Below are 27,635 nucleotides of genomic sequence, written 5' to 3' on the forward strand. Positions count from 1 at the left end.
CAGTGTTTGTATAATGTGCTGATTCTGGAACAGCTGTATGATGCTTTCTTGTGAATTTCAGGTAGCTTCTTGTCAGGTTTAAACAGCTAACTTCCATCCTAACCCATATCAAAAAGGTTTCCTCTATTTTAACAGATGATTTCATATTTCACACATACAGTCCAATATAAGACATCCATTCTCCTTATTAGAGCACACTATTTTTTTTTTATTTTCCAGAGACTCTCATGTTCCCAGGTTTATTTAGTCTTGAATTCATTAAAAAAAAAAATAATAAAATAAAATAAAATTTATAAGTAAGTACACATGCACACACACATATATAAAATGATGAAATACTTGTACTGAACTGTTTCAGTTCAAGTATTTAATTTGAATGTTAGAGAATGTTTGATTCTTTATTTTTAAAGTTCTAAAACAAATATATGACTGTAAAATATTTAAATTTCTTTGGGCATATTTTTATTCTTCATGCTGGATACAAAATATATTGGACAATTTTTATTTCCCCACCAGTGTGGCACTGAGCCTTTCAGAACAGTCATATCTCACAGTAGAAGGAAAAGTGGAGCCTGAAGCAGCTAAGTTATCTGATACAAGATGGGTTTCTGAATCCACTATAATACGTGAACCATCCTTAACAGAGCTGAGATTGTTAGCAATGAAACAATTTTAAGCCCATATATCTTCACATCTTTTAAATGTTTAAGGAAGTTCAAGTAGAAGTAAGACACTCCAGCTGAAACCTTAGTGCAAATACCTCCTGCTTCCTTGTGATTTAGTTCAGTAAATACTGCTACTCATTCTGCAATTGATTTGGCATTGTCATTATTTTGCTGTGTATTTCTGCTCTTCCTAAATGTTCTGCTTTCAAATCTATCAATGGCAAGTATTCAGTTCACTGAACCGATGCTCAGGAAGGACAGGTATTATCTAAACCTTAGATGTTTTTCTGTGGCTGGCTACAGGTATTAATTCATGGTGAGTTCCTCCACATGGTCGTGATTTTATAATACTGCAAGATGAATTTCAAAAGAATTTTCAAAAGGTTTGGGTTTTGTCCCTTTGTGGAAGTGTTCTAGTTTCCCTTAAGTGTTGATTGAAAACACATTGTAAGTTACAAATTTTTATTCAAAACTTGTGCTTCAGTTCCCAAGGCAACACAAATAAGGAATGATAATTTAGAGATTTTTTTTTCTAAGTATCCTTTTACCTGAAAAGGGTGAGCAACTGTAGATTTCTGATCTGTGGTTTGGAGACCTGTTAATGAAAGCTGTTGACTGTAGAGCCCTTAATGTAACACAGACCCAATCCTTAAGCTTTTCCATTAATACACACTGTACCATCATTTTAAGGCCCTTTGTTACTAGTCATCATAGGTCTTGCCACACATCACTAATCTCTGCTGCCTGAAAGATGCTGGGAATAGCAAGTGTCTATACACCAGAGTAATTTTAAGTTTTGCTCTCATACTGAATGGAAATTGAATCAATCTCTTCTGGGACTTTCTCCAAGATTAGACATTAAAGTGGGATTTTTACACACACACCACACTTCTCCATTAAGCGTAACTTCAGTTAATATTCCTAACAGCTACATTTTCTTCTCAAAAACTCACTCATTAGCTTGTAAAATATAAAGGATTCAGGTGCTTGATAGCAAATAAAGACTTAAAAAAAATATGTTTAACTGCTAGGGATTTTAGAAGTCTGACAGGAAACAGCTACGTGTATTTCATATACACCATTTTGGAACCACTCTGGAGCAAGTTCAGAATTCTAATTCTGGATTTAAAGAACTTCAAGGTTGTTCCTAGGATGAGACAGGAGGAGAACGTGCTGCTTGGAGGACCAAAGTCCTCTACTGCAAGTCAAAAATGCCATGAGCCGTGACTGTCTCTAGACTGTGGCATAATTATATCCTCATCAAGACAGAGCTTTCAAGGTGTTTCTGCAGAAGTGAAGAAAAAGGGAAAGCAAAAGGAAGAGGAGAAGGATTACAAAATGTTTAACCATCTGTTACTTTAAGCAGCTTTAAAAGATACCCCCCATGCAGTCTAATTTGCTGAGTGTTGAGAAAAGGTAAAAACTTCAAAGGACTAAAAAGGAAAGCTTGCACAACTCCTTGGGATGAGGGTGGAATATAAGTGTCAAAACAAAATATGAGTAGCGGGAATAAGGCATCTGCTAAAGATTTAAGAGTTAAAGGAAATACATTGTAAATCACTTTATAAAAAATTTTATGCTTCTATTATTTTTGTTATTCTGAAAAACACCATTAAGTCTTTTAGTCCTTATTCATATCTTGGGTACTATACTGTCTTGTCATGTAGTTGGAGCATGGAGACATTACTAATTCAGTGATGCAGTCTTTCCATATATACCATGGGTAAACTTCATGGTTGCCTTCAGATCCCTTCAGTTCAGTTGGCTAAGGTGTTATTCTAAATATGAAAAAGAAATGTGTCTGTAAAATCTGGACTTCAGGCGATGTGGATGTCCTGGGATATTCTGCTTCTGGACTTCAAACTGCATTTTTATGTAATACCTGCTTATTAAACTTAACCCCAAACTAGTTCCCAGTTTGTTCAGTAAGGCAGTGGGCTCAAGGGGGGGGAGGGGTGGGGGTGGAAAGGAGGCATCACAGAACGTATAGGGACTTAAAATACCAAAGTTAATAAGAGGAGCAACCTGGCATGCTCCAAAACATGGAAATCCTCTGATGCTCATTATTAACTGCCTCACAGATGAGCATAAAGGCTTTTGCTGCGGAGCTTTGTCCTGGTTCCAGTTCCTGCAGCTGCTGCAGTTCCAGCTCCTGCAGTCGCTCTGGTTCCTGCAGCCGAGGCCTGCGTCTCAGCTGAGGAGAAACTTTCTGAAGAGTTCTACCAACTTAAAGAGAATCTATCTTCCTCCCCACTTGAACAAACCAGTGTCTCAGCTAACAGGGTAAGTGTTCATCCATACAAGGAAGATGATATGGTGGGTACACACCCTGTGCCACCCTGTGGTTTTACCTAAGGGACCATGGAGAGGACATGAGAAAATGGAATGGAAAATCTACCGTGACCCTAGAGGCATGGGTACGTGAGTTGCAAAAGAAAACAATCAGGAAAAAGGGATTCTCTGAAAAATTTGCTGCTCCAACTTCCAGCAGGTAGTCCTTCAAACACAGAAATGAAGGGGGAGGAAAGGGCAATTGAGTTTATTAGACTGTGTGGATTTGATGGCCTGGCATGTCAGACACACAGAAGTATAAGGCTTTAGTAGAAACTGGTGCACAATGTACTCTAATACCATCTGACGTCATGCTAAACAACAGATAGGGGTGGCTAGCCAGGGCAAGGAGGGTTGGACTGCTCAGGGTTAATCTGGGCATCGGTCAGCGAGTGGTGAGAAATTGCATTGCGCATCACTTGTTTTGTACATATTATTATTAGTAGTACTATTATCATCACTATTGTTATTATTATTATTGTTATTATTATTTTCCTGTCTTAATAAACTGTCTTTATCTCAACTCACAGGCTTCACTTTCCCATTTCTCTCCCCCATCCCAGAGAGGGAGGGGGGAGGGTGAGCGAACGGCTGTGTGGTGTTTAACTGCCAGCCGGGTTAAACCACAACAAGCTCTCAGGTACATCCTGGCTTCTTTTCCCACAAATATTTCCACTTACTACATGCCTGTATTTTCATGTTGGCCAAAAGGTAAACGATCCTTTTCCTCAGACTGATACTAGCTGAGCAAATTATTCAGTTTTCTGTTAAGACTTGGGATGGCGAGGGTTCTCTTCAAATCACACAATTAAAGTTTAATCAGTCCCATGCATAGATTTGCCAATGCAAAAAGACCACCCCACTCAAATTCCAGTACCAGGTGCTGGAGTTGTAATCCAGCTCTTCTCCTCCCCACAGCAACCCTAAGGTAGTCCCCATTTCCTACTAAGATAAATACCTTTCAGGATTTGGATTGGATAGTACCTAAGTGAATCTTGCAAAACTAATAAATTAAGAAAAAAAATGTTTATGAATACTGCGCTAGTTGGTAATGAGGCATGTTCTGTATTTCATGTCTCCCCGCTTGTACTGTCATTGCTGGAAGATTTAATCCCAGCAGATCCAGAAACCTAACGTGCATTTCTTTGCACCTCATTGCTTGCAAGGCTAGAGCTCCCTTCATCAAGACTTTTACAGCAGATATCATGGATTAATAAAAAGGTGAAAGAGCTCAGGTCCATTATTTATCCCTGACTGATATTTATTAGCAAAAAACAATTTATGCTGGGATTCCTTTATGGGTCTGTGATTGCAGTAGCTGGGGCAAGTGGTAATTAAAAAGCTGCAATGTGTCCTCTCACTTCAAAATTGGGCTTTAAAATGATGACAAGATAATGAATGGTGAAGTCTAATATCCATACTAATTTCTCTGGGTGTTCACATATGTGGCTGTGTGTTGTGTAGGTGGCTGGAAAGTTCAGGATATTTGACAGTTAAGACACATTGCTGCTGGCAGAGCCAATCTGTCTGATTAGTTTCGGTTACATGATGCGAGTATTCTTTGCACACCAGCCCAAAGCATTGGGCTTGACTGTTCACATAAATCTCAACCAGATTTCCTAATGAGCTGTTGCAACATGTATACCTAGAGCTAATTTTGATCAAGGAAAATGTTAAAGCAGTACATTAATTTAAGTGTTACTAGAGCTGTAGGAGTTAGATATTCTCCAATTTTTACATAAAAGTAAACCGAGGCACAAATTCAAATTGTTTAAGGTGAATTATTAAGGCAGACATCCTTTGAAATAAGGGCAGTTAGTTCAAGTTCACTACCAAACTTCTATTTCTCATTGAAAGCAGGAGCTGAAAAACTGTTTTTAAAAGATTCTGAAGAGTCAGAATATGCTGTATTGCCTGGCCTAGGTCTGCTCACTTTGTGCTGTTCCCCTGAGATCTGTGTGTCTTGGACTCCTGGCAGCCCTTGGCTTAGGATCTCTGGCAGGGCAGTCTAGACTCAGCCACAGCATCTAAGCAGCAAAGAGGAAGCTGACTTAGCCTCTGGGAGGGAGATAGGAATTACATTTGCATGTGTTTTTCTGAATTTAGTACAAAATTATGTTGCAAATAGGTAGAAGGCATGCTCTGAAGCAAGGTTTCACCAGGTTCTGTAGGTTTGTGATATGTGTCTTAACTCAACGAGAACAGCATCATCATCAAGAGGCTCTTCCCAAAGGAAAGAGTGGTTTACCTCCATGCCTCCTTCCTATCTCATTTTGGCCTTTTGGAATCAGAATTAACGAAGGCAAAAGAAAGCCAAGCAGTTTAACTCCCTGAGGAGCTCAGCCTCAGGCAAGATGAGAACATTTCTTACCTGGAGACTAACTTGTAACACATGGAAAATGGTCTTCTTTTTGTGACCACACCCTAAGGGAGGTAGTACAGGCTACGAATAAAACTGAGTGGGGAAATTTTTTTTTGTCATGTGGAAAATTCTCAGATTTCATTATTTTTCTTCTCTCAACTAGGAGGAAAAATCACAAATACCAATCCTAATTCCTTTTTTTCAGCGAAAAGCTATATATATCTGCTTGAGGGTAGGAAAGCTCTGCAGGAGGATCTGGATAGGCTGCACCGATGGGCTGAGGTCAACTGCATGAAGTTCAACAAGGCCAAGTGCCGGGTCCTGCACCTGGGGCGCAATAACCCCAAGCAGAGCTACAGGCTGGGAGAGGAATGGTTGGAGAGCTGCCTGGCAGAGAAGGACCTGGGAGTGATGGTGGATAGTCGGCTGAATATGAGCCAGCAGTGTGCCCAGGTGGCCAAGAAGGCCAACAGCATCCTGGCTTGTATCAGAAACGGTGTGACCAGCAGGGCTAGGGAGGTGATCGTCCCCCTGTACTCAGCTCTGGTGAGGCCGCACCTCGAGTACTGTGTTCAGTTTTGGGCCCCTCGCTACAAGAAGGACATGGAGGTGCTTGAGCGGGTGCAGAGAAGGGCGACGAAGCTGGTGAGGGGCCTGGAGAACAAGTCCTACGAGGAGCGGCTGAGGGAGCTGGGCTTGTTCAGCCTGGAGAAGAGGAGGCTCAGGGGCGACCTTATCGCTCTCTATAGGTACATTAAAGGAGGCTGTAGCGAGGTGGGGGTTGGCCTGTTCTCCCACGTGCCTGGTGACAGGACGAGGGGGAATGGGCTTAAGTTGAGCCAGGGGAGTTTTAGGTTAGATGTTAGGAAGAACTTCTTTACTGAAAGGGTTGTGAGGCACTGGAACAGGCTGCCCAGGGAAGTGGTGGAGTCACCATCCCTGGAAGTCTTCAAAAGACGTTTAGATGTAGAGCTTAGGGATATGGTTTAGTGGAGGGCTGTTAGCGTTAGGTCAGAGGTTGGACTTGATGACCTTGAGGTCTCTTCCAACCTAGAAAATTCTGTGATTCTGTGATTCTGTGATATGTGAAAATTTGGGAGAGCCTATGAGGGTTTTGTCATGTGAGTTAGAGTTTTAAACCTCTAAATAATTTTCAGTTGCTTTTCTGCAATCCCTAATCCTGTGACCTAGAGTTGTGAAATACTTAACTCTTCCTCCTATCCCTTCCATTTAGTAACCTATTAAAATATATATATAATCAAGAAATGTCAATTCTAATGAAAAATGTACTTGCGCAATGACAAGGACTGCTGGTTTATGTTAATTCATCTGATCAGGCCATCTCTATCCTCCGATTTGATATAGTTACTTTACTATGAGACAACATAATTTCTGTGCTCAGAACACATTAGAATTTAATTAGTACTGGCACAGAACAGTAGCACCTTGACTGAAAGAAATACTAAATTGCTTAATTTCTGACATAGAAAATCAATGCATTCTCTATTCAAACTTGATTTTTGTTTCATTATGCTTCTAAATAGATTTGCAGGAGTCTATTTAGGATTATAATATAGCTAGCACACGAAAAATTAAAATACAGCCAGGACTGTGTCATTTGCTCAGGCATCAAAGAAAACGTATCATCAAGATTTTGAAGTCTATTCATCCATTAAGTTAGTATACTTCTCACTCTTTTGGTAGAATTGGTGCTTGTAGACTGATACAAAATAGTCCGTCACTATCTCCAGCTGCAAAAATTTTCCTCTTTTCTGGGTGAAGTAAGAATGAATCGAATTCCCAGCTGCTCAGGTTTCCATTAGGCTTGGTAGAAAGGAGCAGTGCTTACTTCCCTGCTCATTACCACATGTCCTCATCATAGTAAGCTTAAAATTCATGCTCCTCAACCCCTGAGAAAAAGGAAAAAATGACAATGCAGTGCCTTCTGGTCTTGTCCTAACTTTCTAATGCCCAAAGCTGGTCAATGTGTATTGAAGATTTTTAGTACAAGATCACTGTTTGCCCATAAGAAAATCCAGGATTTAATGAGATGACTTTGAGGTTTGAATAGTCTGGTTTCCGAGATGAAACCTAATGAACCCAATTAATCCTCAGCCCTAACTGGCCTGTGGATTTAGCAGGTTGGTTACACCTGCCCAAGTGAGCAGTTCACTCCCAGTATTCTCTCCCTGAAGAATCAAATCCCTTCAGCAGAATGGAGCCCTCTCCATGCTACATGAATCTCAATTATGTCAAAATCTAGCCTGAATCTAATATATCAGCAAAGACAACTCTATTTAACAGTTGGCATTGCTTTAAAATTCACCCACTTTCCACCATTTTTCCCCCTCCTTTTTCCAGGAGCAACTCTTGCAGGATGGGAAATCCCTCACTGTGTTCATAGTTGTTTGACCATCTCACACAGTAAGTGCCTCATCTAGAGGCTGGTTATTATTTTGTATTTTCTGAATAGTTTTGTCAGTGTGTTCTGACTTCTGATCTGTTCTCACCTGCAGTTGAAGGGCATTCCATTGCTATATATTTTAACTTTCTTGCTGGAGTGTAGTTGTTTTCCACTGTTTGGGTATCAAATTGATAGTGACAACTATGCTTACAGCATTGGAGAAAAATGCATACAAATCCTAGAAATTTGAATATTGAAGCATACCCTTCCAATCTCTAGTGAGATTATTTTGCTATTTTCAAAAACATATATCACTTTTTCCTTCAGTTTATTTTTTGAGAAAACATCTTATCAAGAGAGCAAAGGGAAATATATATCCGAGAAACAATCTTTCAATGAATCTGTCCTTTGCGATACTAATGGTTTAGTAAAAATAATAATAATTAAAAAAAAAAAAAAAATCAATGTTTTCTGAAAGCTCCAAGAGCTTGCTGCAAAATTTTTAGTACTTACAATGTCTTCATATACTGCTTTTTGCTATCATTCAGCAGACAAGCAGATCCCAAGGAAAAAGGTCACATTTTGTGGTCCATGTCAAGCAGATTACACTACACACATCAGCTAATGCTTATTATGCCAATTGCTTCGTTAAGAATCAAGAAGCTACAGTTAAAACTGTTAGACAGCTTTGTGGCAACATTTACTTCTTACCTCCATATTAGAAATATATCAATTAAGGGGGAGCTCTTTTGAAACTGTGGTTTCAAACGGTAGTGAGAACATTTGTAAGTGCTTGGATAGAAAGTGGGTGGAATTTTGGTGTTTTGACATAGTTAGAGATCAGTGCAGAAACTTTCTGAGGAAGAATATTTGTCATCAAATTCTCTGTTGTTGCAGATGTTCAGTTTGAAACATCTCAGACCTGATGTACTTCTTGCCATTCAGAGGTAGGTTATTCTAGGAAACTGTGTTTACGGGAGGCAGCAGAAACCTCCCGCAAGGACCAAACCACAGTGTTTGTTACTGTGTTGTGAGGGGGATGAGGGGTGTCTATTTTGAGATTTTTGTCATGCTTACAAAGAACATCTTTTAGAGGATAGCCTAAGCAGCTGTGAAGATTGGGATTCTGGCATGCAAATACATCCTTAAGTTGTAATGGTGCATCCTAGCTGAAGAGTGATTCCTTTGGAAAAGGAATTGTATCATCAAAAATGGACATGAGTGTTCAGGCTATATTAAGGCTCTTCCAATAATCTAAATATTTGTATTCCTTTGAGAATAAACCTGAAAGTGTAACACTTGGTAGAACTGTAATTTGTAAGGAATATACTTCTTCAAGTTAAGGGAACAGCTGTGCTGTTAGGTCATGCTTGTGTAAATGATTAATTTACAGTAGCAGACTGTTAACTGATGCTTGTGGAAAGTATTTATTACTTATAATCTAATTGAAAATATGCTATTAAGTGTTTTTTGTTCATCATTACAAACTTTCCTTTAGGGCCTATGGACCTTTGTAGGACAAGAACAGGATTTGGTTTTAAGTAACAAACTGAAATATGATGAAAGCAAGAAACAGAGGCTGAGACCTTAATTAAAACAGAGTTGCATTTCAGAGAGTTATTGAAGAAGGAGGAGGTGCTAGAGGTTAGAGTGTAGTTATAAATGTTTTTCAAAGCCTATTTGTTCAGTGAAAGAGCCAGTACAACAGCCCTATTATTCACCTCTGCCATGTTGGTATTTGTGAAAAACAAACTTCAAACAGGCTCAGAGCTAGGAGCTCCCTGGCCGACGGTGATGGCACATCAAGGAGTAGGGATGAAGGAACAGATACTAGCAGCTGGAAGCACAAAAACTCCTCTGAAATTTACTAACACTTTTTGACCTTGCTAGAATTAATTTCACATCATGATCCTCTTGATTTCAGTGTAAGATCTGGCAGCTTCTCTGCTCAGCCATGGCTGTGAGGAGGTCTTCCTTTAGTGTAGCTCCCTGTTACACTTCACACGCACTTGGTGCCTGTGCCAGACTCCATTGTGACATCCTGGGACATGATGACAAAGCAGTCTGGTTCCTTAGAGATGAAGTAAAAGTTAAACCAAACCAGTCAGAACAGAAGAAAAGCTCAGAATGATCATGTTTACAAAAAAAAAAAAAAAAAAAAAAAAAAAGTCTGAAACATGTACCTCCCATTCTGAATTTATATTCTCAAGAAAGGTATTTCCATCCTCCTATAAGGATCAGAGTTACTTAATAATAATCTAATTTACAATAATTGATATTTTTAAAATCTGTAAGTCATTTCAATTTATTTTTTTTTCATTGGAACGTAAATCTGCTGCCAGACAGTGTATGGGAATTATACCAGTACCGTTACATGCCATGTGGACATCTCCCTACCATGCTCTCATCTTCCAAAGGCATCTGCATAATCATCTTCTAGGAGACAAGATCTATCATCTCAGACAGAATCCTACCGTGTGTTGCTACATCAGCTAGCTGCAGGCTCCTGGTAGAAGCAGACTAGAAAAAACTTGCAATATCCTTGATATCCAAAAATAGGTACCATAAGATCTTTGGGCCTCTTATGTTTATTCATCTGAATGCTGGCTTTGCCCAAAGCTCAGGATATCACAGAATCACAGAATCACAGAATTTCTAGGTTGGAAGAGACCTCAAGATCATCGAGTCCAACCTCTGACCTAACACTAACAGTCCTCCACTAAACCATATTGCTAAGTTCAACATCTAAATGTCTTTTAAAGACCTCCAGGGATGGTGACTCAACCACTTCCCTGGGCAGCCCATTCCAATGTCTAACAACCCTTTCGGTAATGAAGTTCTTTCTAACATCCAGCCTAAAACTCCCCTGGCGCGACTTTAGCCCATTCCCCCTCGCCCTGTCACCAGGTACATGGGAGAACAGACCAATCCCCACCTCACTACAGCCTCCTTTAAGGTACCTGTAGAGAGCAATAAGGTTGCCCCTGAGCCTCCTTTTCTCCATGCTGAACAAGCCCAGCTCCCTCAGCCGCTCCTCGTAGGACTTGTTCTCCAGGCCCCTCACCAGCTTCGTCGCCCTTCTCTGGACTCTCTCGAGCACCTCGATGTCCTTCTTGTAGTGAGGGGCCCAAAACTGAACACAGTACTCGAGGTGCGGCCTCACCAGAGCCAAGTACAGGGGGACAATCACTTCCCTAGCCCTGCTGGCCACACTGCTTCTTATACAAGCCAGGATGCTGTTGGCCTTCTTGGCCACCTGAGCACACTGCTGGCTCGTATTCAGCAAACTATCAACCAATACTCCCAGATCCTTCTCTGCCAGGCAGCTTTCCAACCACTCAGATCCCAGCCTGTAGCTCTGCTTGGGGTTGTTGTGCCCCAGGTGCAGGACCCGGCACTTGGCCCTAAAACATCAAGCATGAAGTGATATGCCATGTGATTAAGAATGAGGTGTTGGTTTCCTACTTTGGAGATTTATTTGATGAGCTAGCACCAGTTTTCCCTACAGTTCTCTTGAAAGTATATGAATTAAATATGTTAAGAATTGATGAACTGTGCTGGAAAACCCTTCAAGGCTATCAGATAGTCATTTACAGGAGCAAAGGGAATCATTGTCCATACTTTAGTTCTGTTTTATCACATAAATGATGTTTTAGAGACAATTCTGTACATGCTATCTCATTTCAAAGCTTATTTTTTCCCCTCATTAGATCACATCATTTTTGGAAGCTACTAAATATTTATTTTTGTCACAGTCCCTTGGAGTCTTTTTTTCTAATCTGCTACTAGTCCTTTATAAGGGATTAATTTACATGTAGGGTGTCTGTGATGTGTGTTTATGTTTACATATATGTCCCTACACACACACATATATATATAAAATATTAAATTTCCCATATAAGTAACTGATACTTACCTTTAAATTTTCAAATAGCTTGTTGTCAAGGACTTTTTTTTTTAGTTTCATTTGTTGACTTTGAAAGCTTTGGAATATATTTTCACACTTTCTGATTCAGAATATCAGGAATCTGGTTGTTGATCAAGGTAAATCTCTTTAAGTTAATAGTTGTCCACCCATGGAACATATACATACCTCTTTTTTCACATGGGTGCTCCTGATTGTGACAAAATGTAAATTCATATAAAGATTTTTTTTCCATTTCTTCTCTGCTTACATCTTTTCTTTCTGCTTCAATTTCCAGTAGCATGTAATTGTTATTTCTTTCTTATGTTAAATCTATTTTGAATTATTAAAGTGGATGTTGCCTGTGCATGCTTCTGTTGCTATATAAAACTGTATTAAGACAGCTGCTCAGACTTTGCAAATGCTTGGCTGTGCATCTCCTTACATTTAGGCTGGTCAATTTTGACTTCTGGTATTCTGCAAGCTCTTCTCTAGGATTTGCAGTGTTTAATGAAAGACTCCACAGGCCACTTAATCTTAAGATTTCAGTTACTTTGCAATAAATGCATGACACTGGAAATCTGTGTTGTCCGGAGACAAAATTAATTTTACAAAAGTACTTAGACTGTGTGGGCATGTGTTACCTGGAGGATCAATACAAAAAGTTGGTACTGTGTAATAGCTTCCTGGTGCATTTCACCTACTCAGAACCAAACATAACCTGGTATGTTGCTTTCTCCTCCCCTTAGTAGCAATCTTCAGATTGAGATGTTCAGCTCCCCCAGATTTCTGTGTGATTTCCCAGGCCACCTCTTCCATTATCATCTTGCTATTAAGTTGCTTAAAAATTGTCCTTTCTTCATCTTCATAAACCTTGGAAATGCATTAGCTTGTTCAGTATTACTCCTGATGCACTAATGTCAAAGGATAAAAGGATCACAGAATCACAGAATCACAGAATTTTCTAGGTTGGAAGAGACCTCAAGGTCATCGAGTCCAACCTCCAACCTAACTCTAACAGCCCTCCACTAAACCATATCCCTAAGCTCTACATCTAAACGTCTTTTGAAGACTTCCAAGGATGGTGACTCCACCACTTCCCTGGGCAGCCTGTTCCAATGCCTCACAACCCTTTCAGTGAAGAAGTTCTTCCTAACATCTAACCTAAAACTCCCCTGGCTCAACTTAAACCCATTCCCCCTCGTCCTGTCACCAGGCACGTGGGAGAACAGGCCAACCCCCACCTCGCTACAGCCTCCCTTGAGGTACCTATAGAGAGCGATAAGGTCGCCCCTGAGCCTCCTCTTCTCCAGGCTGAACAAGCCCAGCTCCCTCAGCCGCTCCTCGTAGGACTTGTTCTCCAGGCCCCTCACCAGCTTCGTCGCCCTTCTCTGCACCCGCTCAAGCACCTCCATGTCCTTCTTGTAGCGAGGGGCCCAAAACTGAACACAGTACTCGAGGTGCGGCCTCACCAGAGCTGAGTACAGGGGGACGATCACCTCCCTAGCCCTGCTGGTCACGCTGTTCCTAATACAAGCCAGGATGCCGTTGGCCTTCTTGGCCACCTGAGCACACTGCTGGCTCATATTCAGCCGACTGTCCACCATCACTCCCAGGTCCTTCTCTGCCTGGCAGCTTTCCAACCATTCCTCTCCCAGCCTGTAGCTCTGCTTGGGGTTATTGCGCCCCAGGTGCAGGACCCGGCACTTGGCCTTGTTAAACTTCATGCAGTTGACCTCAGCCCATCGGTGCAGCCTATCCAGATCCTCCTGCAGAGCTTTCTGCAGGAGGATCTGGATAGGCTGCACCGATGAGGATATAAAAGCTTCTTTTAGCTTTCACTTTTCATTCATTTTCTCAGGTGAGTTAAGTAAAAAAAAAAAAATAATAATAATTCTTTCCATTTCTTACTTTTTAAAGAAAGTTGTTTTGTTTATAAGGGATTAATATATAGAACAACATATATTTTAGTATGTATTATTTTGTTAATAGAGAAGATAGTAATTTTAACACTTTTCTCTGTGAATATTACTGGTGCAGCATAAGAGCTCAAATGTAAGACTGGCTTGCCTATGTTTGAGCATAGACAGAGCTGGCTAACACACAAAATCTGTAGCAAAAACTCTTTTACCCAAATGATTTTAGATTCACTTTAGACAATGAGAAAGTCGTCTTCTCCCTCCCAAACCCCTATGACAGGGATAGAAGGAAGAACTTTCAGAGAATAACAAGGAACCACATTTCAGTGTTGTCAACTTCCCTTAACATCTGAAAGTGTTCACATTGTGGTTCCTAGATTTGGTAAGTCTCTCCTAATAGCATTTGATGTTAGCATAAATGTTGTAAGTGTTGTACAGAATTGCCTTTGTGTTACTGATACAAACACCTCTACTGACAGCTTATTATGGTGACATAAATGTTCACTCTTGAGGAAAGGTAGATCTTCCTCCTCCTTTCACAGACTTAGCAGCTAGTGTAGAAAAATAAAGTTAAGAAATGAGACATCTCTCAGCTGAATAGACATCTTCATAACACAGCAAGGCAGTCCCTCATGGGAGTTATCTAGGGGTATGTGCTTCATTTAGCTGTCCGTCTGCTGAAGGAGTGAAAGGGAAAAATACAATGTGATCATTGGAGTTGTTGCAAAAATAACTCCATTAACTTCAGTGGAGTTGTAACTGTTTGAACAAGAAACTGGCTTTGCTTGTGAGGACATTTATGGTAACTGGCTGCGGTTAGCTCCTTGGGGTGTACCATATTTGAGATTCCTCCTGACTTACAAGAGCAAGAATTGGGAAGGATTAAGACCTGGTTCCCTAACACATCAACCTTTTTTTTTACTTAGGGGCATGTAGCCTGTTTTGAAGAATAATGTGTTTGAATCAGCTTCCAAAATGTGTTGCAAACCCACAGATTTATTCTACATCCTCCCTCTCTCTCCCCACAAATATTTGATCAAAAAAAAAAAAAAAAAAAAAAAAAGAAGTCTTTTTACCTTTGTAATTAAAGATTGCCTCTGCCTACCTCCCTCAGAAACAGGATGATGTCTGAGACCTGGTGAAGGCAATGGAGTTGAGATTTCACCCCAATTTTTAGAGGTGCTGACCGCTCTCAGATCTCATTTTTTTTTTTGAAATTGGGTTGTGAGGTATCAGTACAGGGTCTAGGTTAAAGACTATCAGAAAGCTGAGGGACTCTAGGACAGGAGAGAATGTACTCTAAACTATTGAAAATGAGTTTTTCAAACCAATGTTCTCAAATATGTGAACAAAACTTCTTTTTTCCCCCTAATGAGCAGTAAAACACAAAGATTAACCACGAGTTTTTGTGGTGTAATTGCCTAAAGTAACTAGGAAAATAAAACTGATATTCACATTTTAGAGAAAATGTACAACACTGAAGAGCTTTCAGGTTAGGGCGTAGCTGCGTTTAGCATGTAGCTGCGTTTAGCATGTAGCTGCATTTAGCATGTAGCTGCATTTAGTGCATGTAGCACACAGCTGAGTGCTCCCTAGGCTTCCAACCTTAGATGCTATCTCACTGGGGAACCTGGTGTGCTAGCTCTAAGGAACAGTACGGAGTGTAGAGTGGAGACACCATGGCTAGGCTCTGTGACCAGGTGGGGACTTGATTGTTCTTGTGCACACAGAGACTGATAAGCTGCACTTTTTGCTGCCCTGAGCCAACGACCTGTCATGTTTTGACAAATGCTGTACCCTAGTGTACTTTTGCTCATTATAACATCATTATAATACCAAAACACACCTCCATCCCAAAAGCTACCCGCCTCCAATGTGCGACCACCCGTCACTGAGCATGCGCTCTGAATTTCTTGGAGCCTATTACTTTAAATGGAGACGGGAGAACTTTTCACCAATCATAACTAAGATATGCTTGACTAGAATCACTCAAGCTCCACCTAAAAGATAGAAAATAATATAAATTGGCCTAAGAGAGAGGGGATGTCAGGGGAAGATACCATCATTGGGGAAGATACCATTGTTAAGGAAGATACCGCCGCCAGGGGAGATACTATCCTAAGGGAATACATCATCCTGAGGACCTCCCAACTCCTAGGATCAGTCGATGTGCTGAGCCTCTCCTCCCCCCCCCCCCAACTCCCCCCCCATTTGGGACGCCTTTGGGTGAGATTTGAACACTTGGTTATACTCTGTGTCTCTGCGGAAACTTAGAAATCTCTGTAGAGTCTTTGTGCCTTTTTACTGTGTTCATTTCCAGGCTGCACAGCTGTGTCACCTGTGTATTTCATGCATGCTAGCTTGCTTTTGCAAACAGTAACTATCACCGGCAACCCAAAGAACCTGTGTACCTGTTGCTGTAATAAATTACACTTGATTGCATTGTTCCTAGTCGTGACAGTTCTCACTAAACACGACTAGAATAAGGGTGGTTATACATTATTGGTGAATCCGTAACCGTGGTAGTTCAGTGCTCTGAATCCAACCAGACCCCTAATGGTTAACGCGTTATTGGTGAATCTGTGATTATGATAGTTCAGTACCCTGAATCTGACTGGACCCATGACGGTTAATTGGCTACACCCCTTAAAGCGACAGTTTTATAACTGTGAGCTCTTGCACCTCTTGTCCTGCAGAAAGTTGCAGAGGCCATGGTATGAAGGTACTTTGATCCAAATAAGTATCTAAGCATGCACATCTTTCTCTTCATTTCAGCTGCAGTATGGGTCCTCTGGCCAGTGAGAGTGGGATGACTTCTTTCTCCTGGACATCAAATTCCCTCCAGTGGAAGTCTCTCTGCATCCAGGAGCCTTACTGTCACCTGGACAAAGAGCTGATGCTAGACTGTGATGTACATAGACTAGTAAACAAAATTCGGAGCTCACAATGACGTGAGAACTGATAACATGGGAATATTGTTTGGCAAAACTCAGGCTGCATATTTTATATGTTCCCTCTGTGGTTTCCTAGCTGGCTGGATCTGCTTCCTCTCTGTTTGATTCTGTGGTTGTGGAATTACTCACTTTACTGTTTCTTGTTACAGACAATGCCCTGAGGGTATTAAGGTCTTGTTTGATCATAGAGCTAAAACATAAAGCTTCAAATTCTCTTCTCCATTGTACCTAATTAAGGAATCTCATTAACCCTCTCTGTGAATAGACTGAGAGTATGTCTCCTTTCTTCAGGCTGCTAATAGGTTTTCTTGTAGAACAGCACATTCATCTGACCCCTGGTGCTAGGTACTGTGTTAAATGGACTCTGCCAGCTCATGGCAGTGACATTTCCTCTTCTGGTCCATTCTTTCTGAGAAACTTCTCTTAACTTAAATCTAGTTCTTTATGGTTGGCTTTTTTTTTCTCTTTTTTTTTTTTTTTTTTCTCTCCTTCTGGAGCTCTCCCACTTCAGAAGCAGGGAAAACTGTTGCCTAATTTCACAAAAGTTTCTGGGATCCAAAGGGCAAGGTATCTGTTGGGTGGGGAGGGAGGGAGAGATAAAAATCTGGGTCAGTTCCATCAGCTGACTGTACAGAGACAACTGCACAAACAAATTTAGCGTGATGCTGGTTATAATTTCTCCTGCACATCATCTCTGTGCCATAGAAACTCTTCAAGGGCATACACAACGGAATAACAGAATGGTCTGACTTAACCAATGACTTCTGTGTTTATAAAGTTGTTTTTTAATGTTCCAGGAAAGCAAAGATCTAATAGGTTCTTCTATTCAGCTGTGCTATCTGTGGGCTGCTGAAGAAAATCCGGGCAACAATAAGTTGATAAAGGATATGCTGCTGAGCCTGGTGCAGGAACGTTGCCCAGCTTCTGCAGGGAGCCAGCTCCCAGCCAGCAGGGTGAATCTGTTCCTGCTGAGCACCAGCCTGCTAGCTGAGTCTGTCTTCAGCAGTACCTGGGGGTGTTGTTCCCCTGGGGTCCCCAGTGCTGAGGCAAGAGGATGGGAACAGCATTCGGCAGCATGTCTGTGCCTAAAATCCCTTCCAGAGCACCAGGTGCTGGGTGCAGATGCAGGGACCATGGCTGTATGAGGATTTTCTTTTGGCCTGTCATGGTGGAAGCCAAAAGGGAAGGAAGCTGGGCTTGTGCTCGTTACATGACACAGGAACAGTTGCTGCACAGCTTTGCTGCAGCACCCAGAGCTGCTCAGCAGGGCTGGGGAGATGCTTCATCAGGTGCTGTGTGGCTGAGACAGAGCATGGAAACTTCAGACAATACCTGTGAATGTCTTTTTGTTAAATGGATGTGTCTGTGGCTGAATGCTTACCGTAAGCTGTAAGTCAAGCATGTCATCAGGATTTGAGTAATAAGGAGGAATAAGGAGGACTTTGTCTGAACTGTTCCTTAGCAGATGGAGGACTGATTCCAGTGAAGTGGGCTTTAAATAATGAAACTGAAAGTAAAAAGGAGAGAAGAAAAAAACATTTAGCATAAGAGCAAGAAAGTGAACAAACTTATATAGTGAAAGAACATGAAAAGAAATTATTTAATTTCCTGTTCTTCACCAGAGAAGAGGAGTTGAAATATTTACAAATGGGCTGTTTGAACAAGCTAGTATTATTGAAACCTGCTGAGAAGACTCACATGTTTGGAATGTAATAAAAATGGTTATATTTCACTAGGCAGAACAGACTGAACGAAACAGCAGGCAAGAGTCACTGCCAGTTGGTAGCAAATGTGGAGCACTTGCTGATTCATATTTACTTAACAAAGCATAAGACAGGGTTGTCTGCTGCAGACCACCATAATACCTGCTGTAGTGTTTGAAGAAGTCTCCTGCTGCCACTATTTCTAGTTCAAATCCCTGCCCATACTGGTCCTCCTATGTTTACTCTTCCCTGTGCCCTCATGCTTAGTAGCCCTTTCATCATTCCCACTAATGGCCACAGTAACGGTTGGGATGATTCATGTGAATTACACCTCAAGGAGAACACACTATAAAGCGGAAGGACCATTTTCCAGTCAATGGTGATAAGTAAGAATCAATCCATCTCGGTACCACAGCCTGCATATATCACAGAAAGGGACATATTGAGCAATACATGTGGCTTGAACAATGTGCTGGTTTACTAATTTTCATGATTTTTTCCAAAGACACGTTAATTTGGACAACATGAGGTCACTGTGCAATGAGCTGGACAGATGCTTCAACTGGACAAATTATTTCACACAAATTTAAAAAGAAATCTTTTAGCCCATGTTCATTCATTTGTATTGTTATTCTCCACAAAATCCTGGGTGGCCAAGTCTACTCCTTCCAGTAGCTCTGCATATGTTGTTCATAGCAGCTTGCAGAGATAGTTCCTCAAAGCAAGGTTTAAACTCGTTTGCCCAACTGTAAGTGCCAGCAATGATATGGGAAAAAACAATAGCAAGTGACTTAGACAATTAAGCAAGCATCTGGGAATATAAAAGTACCAGAGGGACCCTTTCATTTAGTTGTATGAGTGTTGTGTTTTAACCTGGCCGGCAGCTAAACACCACACAGACATTCGCTCACCCTCCCCCCTCCCTCTCTGGGAAGGGGGAGAGAAATGGGAAAGTGAAGCCTGTGTGCTGAGATAAAGACAGTTTATTAAGACAGGAAAATAATAATAATAATAACAATAACGATTAAAATAGTACTGCTACTAATAATGTGTATGAAACAAGTGATGCACAATGCATTTGCTCACCACCCGCCTAACCCTGAGCAGTCTGGCCCTCCTCCCCCTGGCTAGCCACCCCTATATATTGTTCAGCATGACGTCAGATGGTATGGAATACCCCCTTTGGCCAGTTTGGGTCAGGGTAGCTGAGTGGCTTTGGGACCAGAGCAGGCTTGCAGGAAAATGGTCTCATATTGAGGGAAGTTTGGCTCTGTTTGTCCCTGCCTATTTTTCCCTGGCACAATAATATTAAGCTACAAATGGGCTTGTTAAATAAATGCTTAGTGGTTAGATTTTCCTTCTCTTGCATAGAAATTACTTTTATTTTAGGAAATGTATGTTGGAAAAAAAAAAAAAAAAAAAAAAAAGCAGTAAAAAAGATACACCTTCAACAAGAAAATCTTTGCCAAGTTACACCTTTCCCTGTCTCTGCAAGCTGATAGACACAGAAGACAGACACCAGATCTGCTTTTATTCTAACCAGGTGAAACACTCTGGCATAACAGTTTTTTGTCTTTAAACCATCCATATGCATTTGTAAACTACGTTAATGGGTTATGCACGTTATTTTGCTGACTAAATTGATACATGCCTCATATTTCCATTATAGTACTATTGAACTTTCAAAAATTCTTAGAGTAGAGCAGTTTTGCAGAAATTTTGGAAAACCCAGGTTTACTTCACTAGTGCTTTAAAGCTAAAGCATCCTAATCACCTAATTTACAAATATTTAAAACTTGGCATACTGATGCGCCAAAAGGTTAATTGCTGCTCTTACTCCATTAGTAGGAAACCCTATGCTCTTATTATATAAAAGAAAGCTATTATCACTTACTACATTTTTAAAACAAAGGTTTAATAATAACAAAACTTTTATCTCAACCCTGCAAAACCTTACTTCGTTCTATCTGAAAACCTCTTTCTTCACAAAATTTTAAATCTCAGAATCTCATGCATGTGTATTTGCAGCTAGAAAACTGTATTCTTAAATAGACTTTATGCAAATTCTGTAGAATGTCCTTTTAGGTTCTTTTTGATAAACTCTTACATATTTCTCCAAATTCCTCCTCTGTAGAGCTGCCAATTCAGCTGGCTGTTTACAGGTCATTTTTGCCCAGTAGGTCAAAAACTTCTGAAAGATGCTTCTCTAGCATCTGTCAGGCTCTACCTTTTTCCAGAATTCAGGTTTTTCATAGAACACCTATTTTATAATTTATTTTGTTGTGATTACTCAAATGTATTTTGACCAGATCAAAGACAGTATTTTAGAGACATTGGAATACGTATTGTAAATTTTTGTTTTGAAATGACCTTTCAGTGGAAAAGTATTCTATAGTTTAAAAGTCAAATTTGATATAAAGCTTTTTTACTTAACTGAAGCAATTCTTGGGAAACCTCTCTTCAGAAATTTTCAAAATTATTCTTTTGTTTATTTTTTGAAGAAAACTACAGAATGAGCTTGGAAATTAAAACATTCCCGAAATAAAAATCCTATTTCCTTCACAGATTCAGTCAAACTCAGTACATTGGTAGGTTTTAACCAGTGATCTGCAGGTTGCAGTGAGATGTACGGATTACCTCTAAGGAGTCTGTGATTAAAATAAAATAAAAACAAGGCTGTTAATGGCAGACTGAAAGTCATTATACCAGTGTCTGTTCTGCAGCTGGAAAACTCGGGTTTGCAAATTGAAAACACAGTAGTTTTCAATGTCTTAAGTCTATTAATTCCTTATTTCCTATACACATTAGTAGCTGCTTGAACAAATAATTTGTAAGTAAATGCTGGTTGTTGCTGAGTGTCTTTGAGCTGCACACTTACTGCCATCAATGTCTGCTTTTTGACATTGTTTCGTGTTCAGAGGATTTATGTCAGTTCGAATCATCCTGTGGTAGCTGATAATGTTTTTGTTTAAGTAGGTTAGCTTGTCTAAATAATGAAATACTTGTGGATTCTTTGACCCAAACTCAGCTGAACAAGAATGGGCTGTCTGTGCTGAAAGAAGTGTGGGAATAGAAATGTTGTTTTTGCAGAGTTACATTGTTTAGAAGGAGGGAATGTGGTACTGAGATATGCTTACAGTGATAAGAAAGTTTAGCAGGCGACCTTGTAAAATGCAGACAATCAGACTCCTTAGGACAATTAGGTGAAAATAACGGTGTAAAGTCAAGTCAGATAAGTGAAGAAACATTACCACTTCAAGCAGTAAAAATGTCAAAAGAAATTTGAAATTTAACAGGCCGGCGACTGAAGGCCATGCATTGTTTGTGAAGCATCAGATAGATTGTGAACCTGGATTACCCACTCAGTGGGGAAACAGGGGAGGGTCCTGCCATCAAAAGGTATATAAACTGTGTTTTGGAACTAGTAGATGCGCTCTCTCCTGCTTGTTGGGGCGCCCGCCATTGCAATCGCGAATAAATTACTACTTCACTGAGATCCTCGCCTGAGCCTAAGTTATTGGCTACGGAGTGTTTCTCACAATTTGGGGGCTCGTCCCGTGAGCCAGTCACCTACTGGGAGCCCCACCGCCGCAGCAGCAGGAAGGCATGCCCCGCTGATTTCAGCGTCCTGTGCATCGACGGTGGCGGTTCTGCGGAAAGCTGACAGAGGGCCCGAGACTGGTTAAAGAGGCAGGATCCGTGAAGTAGTGGGGAAAGGAAGAAGGTAGGCACTCCGGGTTTTTAAGAATCGATCCGGTAACTCTGTGCACAGACCAAGGTAAGAAATATTAAGTATTGCCTTGGGGGTCGGGTGATCTGGTGTATGGTAAGCCCTTGCACGGGGAAGTGCTGGCACTACACCAGGGGAATCTGGTGTACGGTAATCCTTGCACGGGGAAGTGCTTGGAAGTACACCAGGGAATCTGGTAAACTCAGGTGTGCGGTAACGCTGGCACGGGGAAGTGCTTGGCGGTACAACCCCCATCTTTCAGTACGTTGGTGTGTGGTACACTGCAGAAGGAAAATTCTGTAGCACATACTGGCGAGGGTTAGGAAAGATGGGAAGTACGAGTTCCAGGGAATCTGGTAAACTCATAGGTGTGCGGTAACGCTGGCACGGGGAAGTGCTTGGCGGTACACCCCCATTTTTCAGTACGTTGGTGTGTGGTACACTGCAGAAGGGAAATTTCTGTAGCACATACTGGCGAGGGTTAGGAAAAATGGAAAATATGAGTTTCCAGGGGACAGGGAGATATCCCTGGGGGAGTGCCTACTAATAGTTCTTCCTGAAGAATGATAAGGAATTGGAAACATAATCCCAAAATTAGAGGGATTGTAAAAGAAAAATAATTAAAAAAAAAAAAAAAAAAAAAAAGGTTAAATATTGTGTATCAGTCTGGACAAAAGAACCAATTAAGGAAACAGCAGTATTTTGGCCAAAATACGGGTCTGATGAAAATTCAGGCTTTAAATTTATGTGTAAACAATAAGATTCCTTTTTCAGAGAAGGAGCCAAGTTATGCTCCCTATAATCTTAATATTGAACTGGTGGCAGCAGCAGTCACTCCGGGAAGGGAGACAGGGACTGTAATTAACACTGTCCCTAAAGAAGGATTGTACTCTAGGCTCTGGCAAGAATTAGAACAAGGTAGAAGATATGTTGAGAATTTTGCCTTCCCTGATACTAACAGTACTAACACTAACTGTGTATCCTCTTAGGTGAACTACCCCCTCCTCCTTACCAGCAGAGAGGTTGGGACTTTTTAAGAAGGAGAGGAAGTCTTTATTCAAGGACCCCAACAGCCTAGCTGAACAATTAGACCAGTTCCTACGACCTGATTTATACTCTTGGGGGAGGGAATTATGTCTATAAGTATGTTGTTTACAGGGAAAGAAATGGGAATGATCAGGAGGAGAGCTGCTATACAAGAATGGGAAAGAGCTCATCCTCCAGGACCAGGGGTAATACCGGCAGGGCAGAAATACCCACTTGCCAATCCTGGCTGGAATAATAATAGTGTGCAACACAGAAATCATATGAGAGACTTGGGGTCAGAATGAGAAAGTACTTGGGATGAGACCTGATGACCCCAGTATCCCAAGGGCTCTTGAAAGTTCATTGTGTGATTAAAGCCTGGAAAAATATGCAGAAAATGCTTCAGAAGGTGGGGGGATGTAGTGAACAGTCACTGGGGGACCCTCCTGCGGGAGGCCCTGGAGGTGTGTGTCTGGAGGGGAGATGAGAAGGAAAAGCAGAGAGCGAAACTAATGGTATTGACAGTGCAGCGGGTAGTGAGGCAGAGGGTTGGAGAAAGATGAAGAAAATCTTCAGGGGGAGTCAGGGCCAGGATGGAAAGGAGAGGAAGAGAGATGAAGGAATGGCAGGCAAAGAAGGCTGCCTGTGTTGTGGCCCGAGTCCTAGCAGGGACAGGCTTTGATAAGATGTTTTAAGTGTGGCCAGGCTGGCCACTTCGAATGGGAATATCTGGAGTGGAAGAAGGAGGAAAGAAGGAAAATGGGATGAAATATGCTATATTGATATGTTGTTTCAGTATCTTGGAGGGAAAAGGTATGGAATTAAGTTGGACCCTGACTGAGCCTTTGGTGCTGGTATTAGAAAAGTACAGGCTGGAAAAAGATAAAGGAAGTGTTAAAAGAGTTGCTGAAGGTGTTATAGGTGTGGCATGTAATATTTAACAGAGCTGTTTGAAGTTGAATGAGCAGGGAAAGAGGATGTAGGCATTATCTAAGTAACAGTCTAGAAGTTATGGTATATTTGCATATTTGCTGTGGTGTTTGTTCAGTTTCCCAAGCATCGGGGAGGGGGGAACAGCCTGCTCCACCAGGGGCCTCTCCAGCGGCCGCAGGGGGGCTTCGGCTCCAGCGCCTGGAGCGCCTCCTCCCCCTCCTTCTGCACTGACTTTGGTGTCTGCGGGGGGGTTTCTCGCTCTCCCAGCCGCTGTTGAGAAGCAGGTTTTTGTTTGTTTCTTTGTTTGTTTGTTTTCGTGGATGTGCTCTCACAGAGGCACGGACTGTATTGCTCATGGCTTGGCTCTGGGCAGCAGTGGGCCCCTTAGGGCCAGATGAAATTGTCCCTTATCTACCACGGGGAGGCTTCCGGGTTTTTTTTCTCACGGGGGCTGCCACTGCAGTTTCCCACCCCCCTACTCACAGCCCCCGAACCTTGCCATCAAACCCAATACACTGGGGAACAGCTAGGTCATTACTGACCTGTAAAGTATCAGGGATTAAATTAACTAATGAAACCCTAAAAAGTGGGGCTGGGATAACAGTGCCACTTTGGGGGGGATACCAAGCTGAGACTAGGGGATAAAATGATCACTGGGTAATTATTGTATGTACCCAAGGCAAGGACTAATTTGTTGGGAAGGGATTTGATGATTAAATTGGGCATTCAACTAGTAAATTGTTAGACTGGAATAACAGTGTTATTAATGGAGTGCTCTCTGGCCCTGAGAGCAAACATACATGTATATTCACCTCTGACTGGAAAGACCCTTAAATGGGGGCGGAAGCAACAATATAGGTGGACAATTTTACCTCAGGGGTTTACAGGGACACCTATCTATTTGGGTAAGTTCTAAAAAAAAAAAAAAAAAAAAAAAAAAAAAAATTTTGGAGCAATTACAACCTCCCAAGGAGGTAATAATGTTAACAAATATGTGGATCGTTTTCTATTGTCAGGACAGGAGAAAAGACTTGTGAAGAAAGCTACTAACAAGCTATTCAACTTTCTGGGAAAGCAGGGCTTGGGAGTATTAATAAATAAATAAATAAATAAATAAATAAATAAATTACAATATGGAGAAAGAGAAGTCAGGTATTTAAGGCATCTAATGTCTGAAGGAAAACAGAATAAATGCAGAGAGGATTCAGGGAATTGTTGAAAATTAAGAAAGAACTAAAAAGTTTTAAAAGAAAGATTTTTTTAAGGAATCAGGAGCCATGAAGTCTGAAGGAAAATCGATATTCCCTGATGGGAGAGAAATGCTGAATAAGGTGATAATGAGGCAAATATTAACTGTTTTACATCAGAAGAGTCATTAGGAGGTGCAAGCAATGTGTGATGTTGTGCTAAGAAAGTATGTCTGTGTAGGAATATACACTTCAGGGAAGCACATATGTAGAGGATGTACCATATGTCAAAAGGTAAATAAAAAGGTGTTCTGTAACCCATCTAGAGGGGGACGGGAACCAGGGGTTTGACCTTTCCAAAGTATGCAGGTAGACTTTACTGAGTTACTTGTTTGTCCTAATTGACCACGTGACTGGATGGGTGTAAGCTTTACTGCAAGGGTTAAAGCAGGCCTTAGAGATTGAGTGGGATTTTCACAGCCCCTGGCACCCCTCCTCTTCTGGGAAGGTGGAGCGAATGAATCAGACATTAAAGAAGCAATTAACTAAACTAGTGTTAGAAACCCAACTTCCTTGGGTAAAATGCTTACTCCTACAGGTTTAAACAGCACCAAGAAAGGATATAGGAATTTCACCATATGAGATGCTGTTCAGATTGCCCTATCTGGGCAGAAGGGATGAGATACCACAATTCAAAATAAGAGAGTTTCCTTAAGAACTGTATTCTGGGGTTGTCTTCTTCTTTGTCATCTCTCAGGACCTGTGGGTTGTTGGCTCAAACCCCACCTTTGGAATTCCCCATTCACCACCATCATCCAGGAAACTGGGTCCTGATTCGGACCTGGAAAGAGTCAACTCCGGCCTGAATGGGAAGGACAATTACTGACCACTGAAACAGCCGTAAGAACTGCGGAAAAAGGTTGGACTCACTATACTCGAGCATCTGTCGACGCTAGTACCTGGGAAGCTGTTCCTACAAAAGACTTGTTGGAAGTTGAAATTGAAGAGAAAACTCTCGTAGTGGACTCTGAGCAGGATAAGAGCTTACAATTGTAAACTAACCTTTTATTTTCACAGGTAACTAACGAGTGTGACTTGTGATTGGGAGAAAGGACAGACCTATAGCGAACTGCAGTGCTCCCAAGGGGGGGGTTGTTATAGTAGTAGTGTACATCTTATTTTTGTATCGATAATTATTTGGAAACCTAAGGTTTAAAAATAATGACAGGGGAAAATTGATTATTAATTTTGTTTTTAGTGATTCTAGGCCTCAGAGAAGGCCTCGGTCAATTGGTAACTTGGAAAAGGCATGACCAGATAATAGCAAAAACGGGATACCCCATCAAAATATGGGTGACTGTGACAGAGGGTTATGTACCACAAGCCGTCACGTTTGATGCTTGTGAGGTGTTAGCTTGTGGAGATTTAAATGCCCAATGACAATTGAGCAGAAAGAACAAATAACTGGGAGAGACACAACAGCCAGATTGAGAATAGCTGTATGGAAACAATCCTCTATTGCCATCAGAGAAAGGGAGAAACTCAAGGAGAAAACAGGAGAGTAAACAGGAGGCCCTCTGAAATGTGGCAGTTCAAACATTTGAGATTCAAACAGGGTATGGGGACGTGAATGCCTGGATAGAATGGGTCAAATATACTGTCCAGAGTCTCAACCGTAGCCACTGCTATGCTTGTGCCTCGGGATGACCGATTGCCCAGATAGTGCCCTTCCCATGGGGGTGGACCAAAGACTCCCAAGGGATGCGATGTATGATTGCATTGTACCAAGAAAAGACTGCCTGGGGAAATGAGGCCTGTAAGTCTCTCTTTGCTGTTTCTTGCATTATAACAATATCACAGTTCCCCCTGCATTCTCTACAGCTATAGGTAACCATAGAGCTTGCCTCTCACGGCAGGGTGTGAGTGCTACCTGGCATCTGGGAGAATTTGCCTTGTGCTACCAAGGACTTGATGGGAAACTGCTCAAGACTAGAGATCCCCAGGGCAGATCTCTGGTGGTACGGTGGAGGGAAGATCTTACGGTCCACCCTACCATCTAATTGGGAAGGCACTTGTGCACTTGTTCAATCAGCTATACCCTTCACCCTGGCATTTGAAAGAGAAACATCACAAATACCCAGAAGAAGTAAAGGAGGCTTAGGAATATCATTTGATGATAGAGTATACATAGATTCTGTTGGGGTACCTAGAGGAGTTCGGGATGAATATAAAGCCAAAAATTAAATTGCTGCAGGGTTTGAGTTACTGTTCTGGTGGGTAACAATCAATAAAAATGTGGATTGGATTAATTATTTCTATTATAATCAGCAGAGATTCATCAATTATACCAAGGATGCGATGAGAGGAATCGCTGAACAACTAGATGCCATCAGCAAAATGGCTTGGGAAAACAGGATAGCATTAGATATGATGCTTGTGGAGAAGGGTGGTGTATGCGTGATGCTGGGCAACCGTTGTACTTTTATCCCTAACAATACTGCCCCGGATGGCACAGTA

Source organism: Aythya fuligula, chromosome 17 (assembly GCF_009819795.1).
Source record: "Aythya fuligula isolate bAytFul2 chromosome 17, bAytFul2.pri, whole genome shotgun sequence".
NCBI lineage: Eukaryota > Metazoa > Chordata > Aves > Anseriformes > Anatidae > Aythya > Aythya fuligula.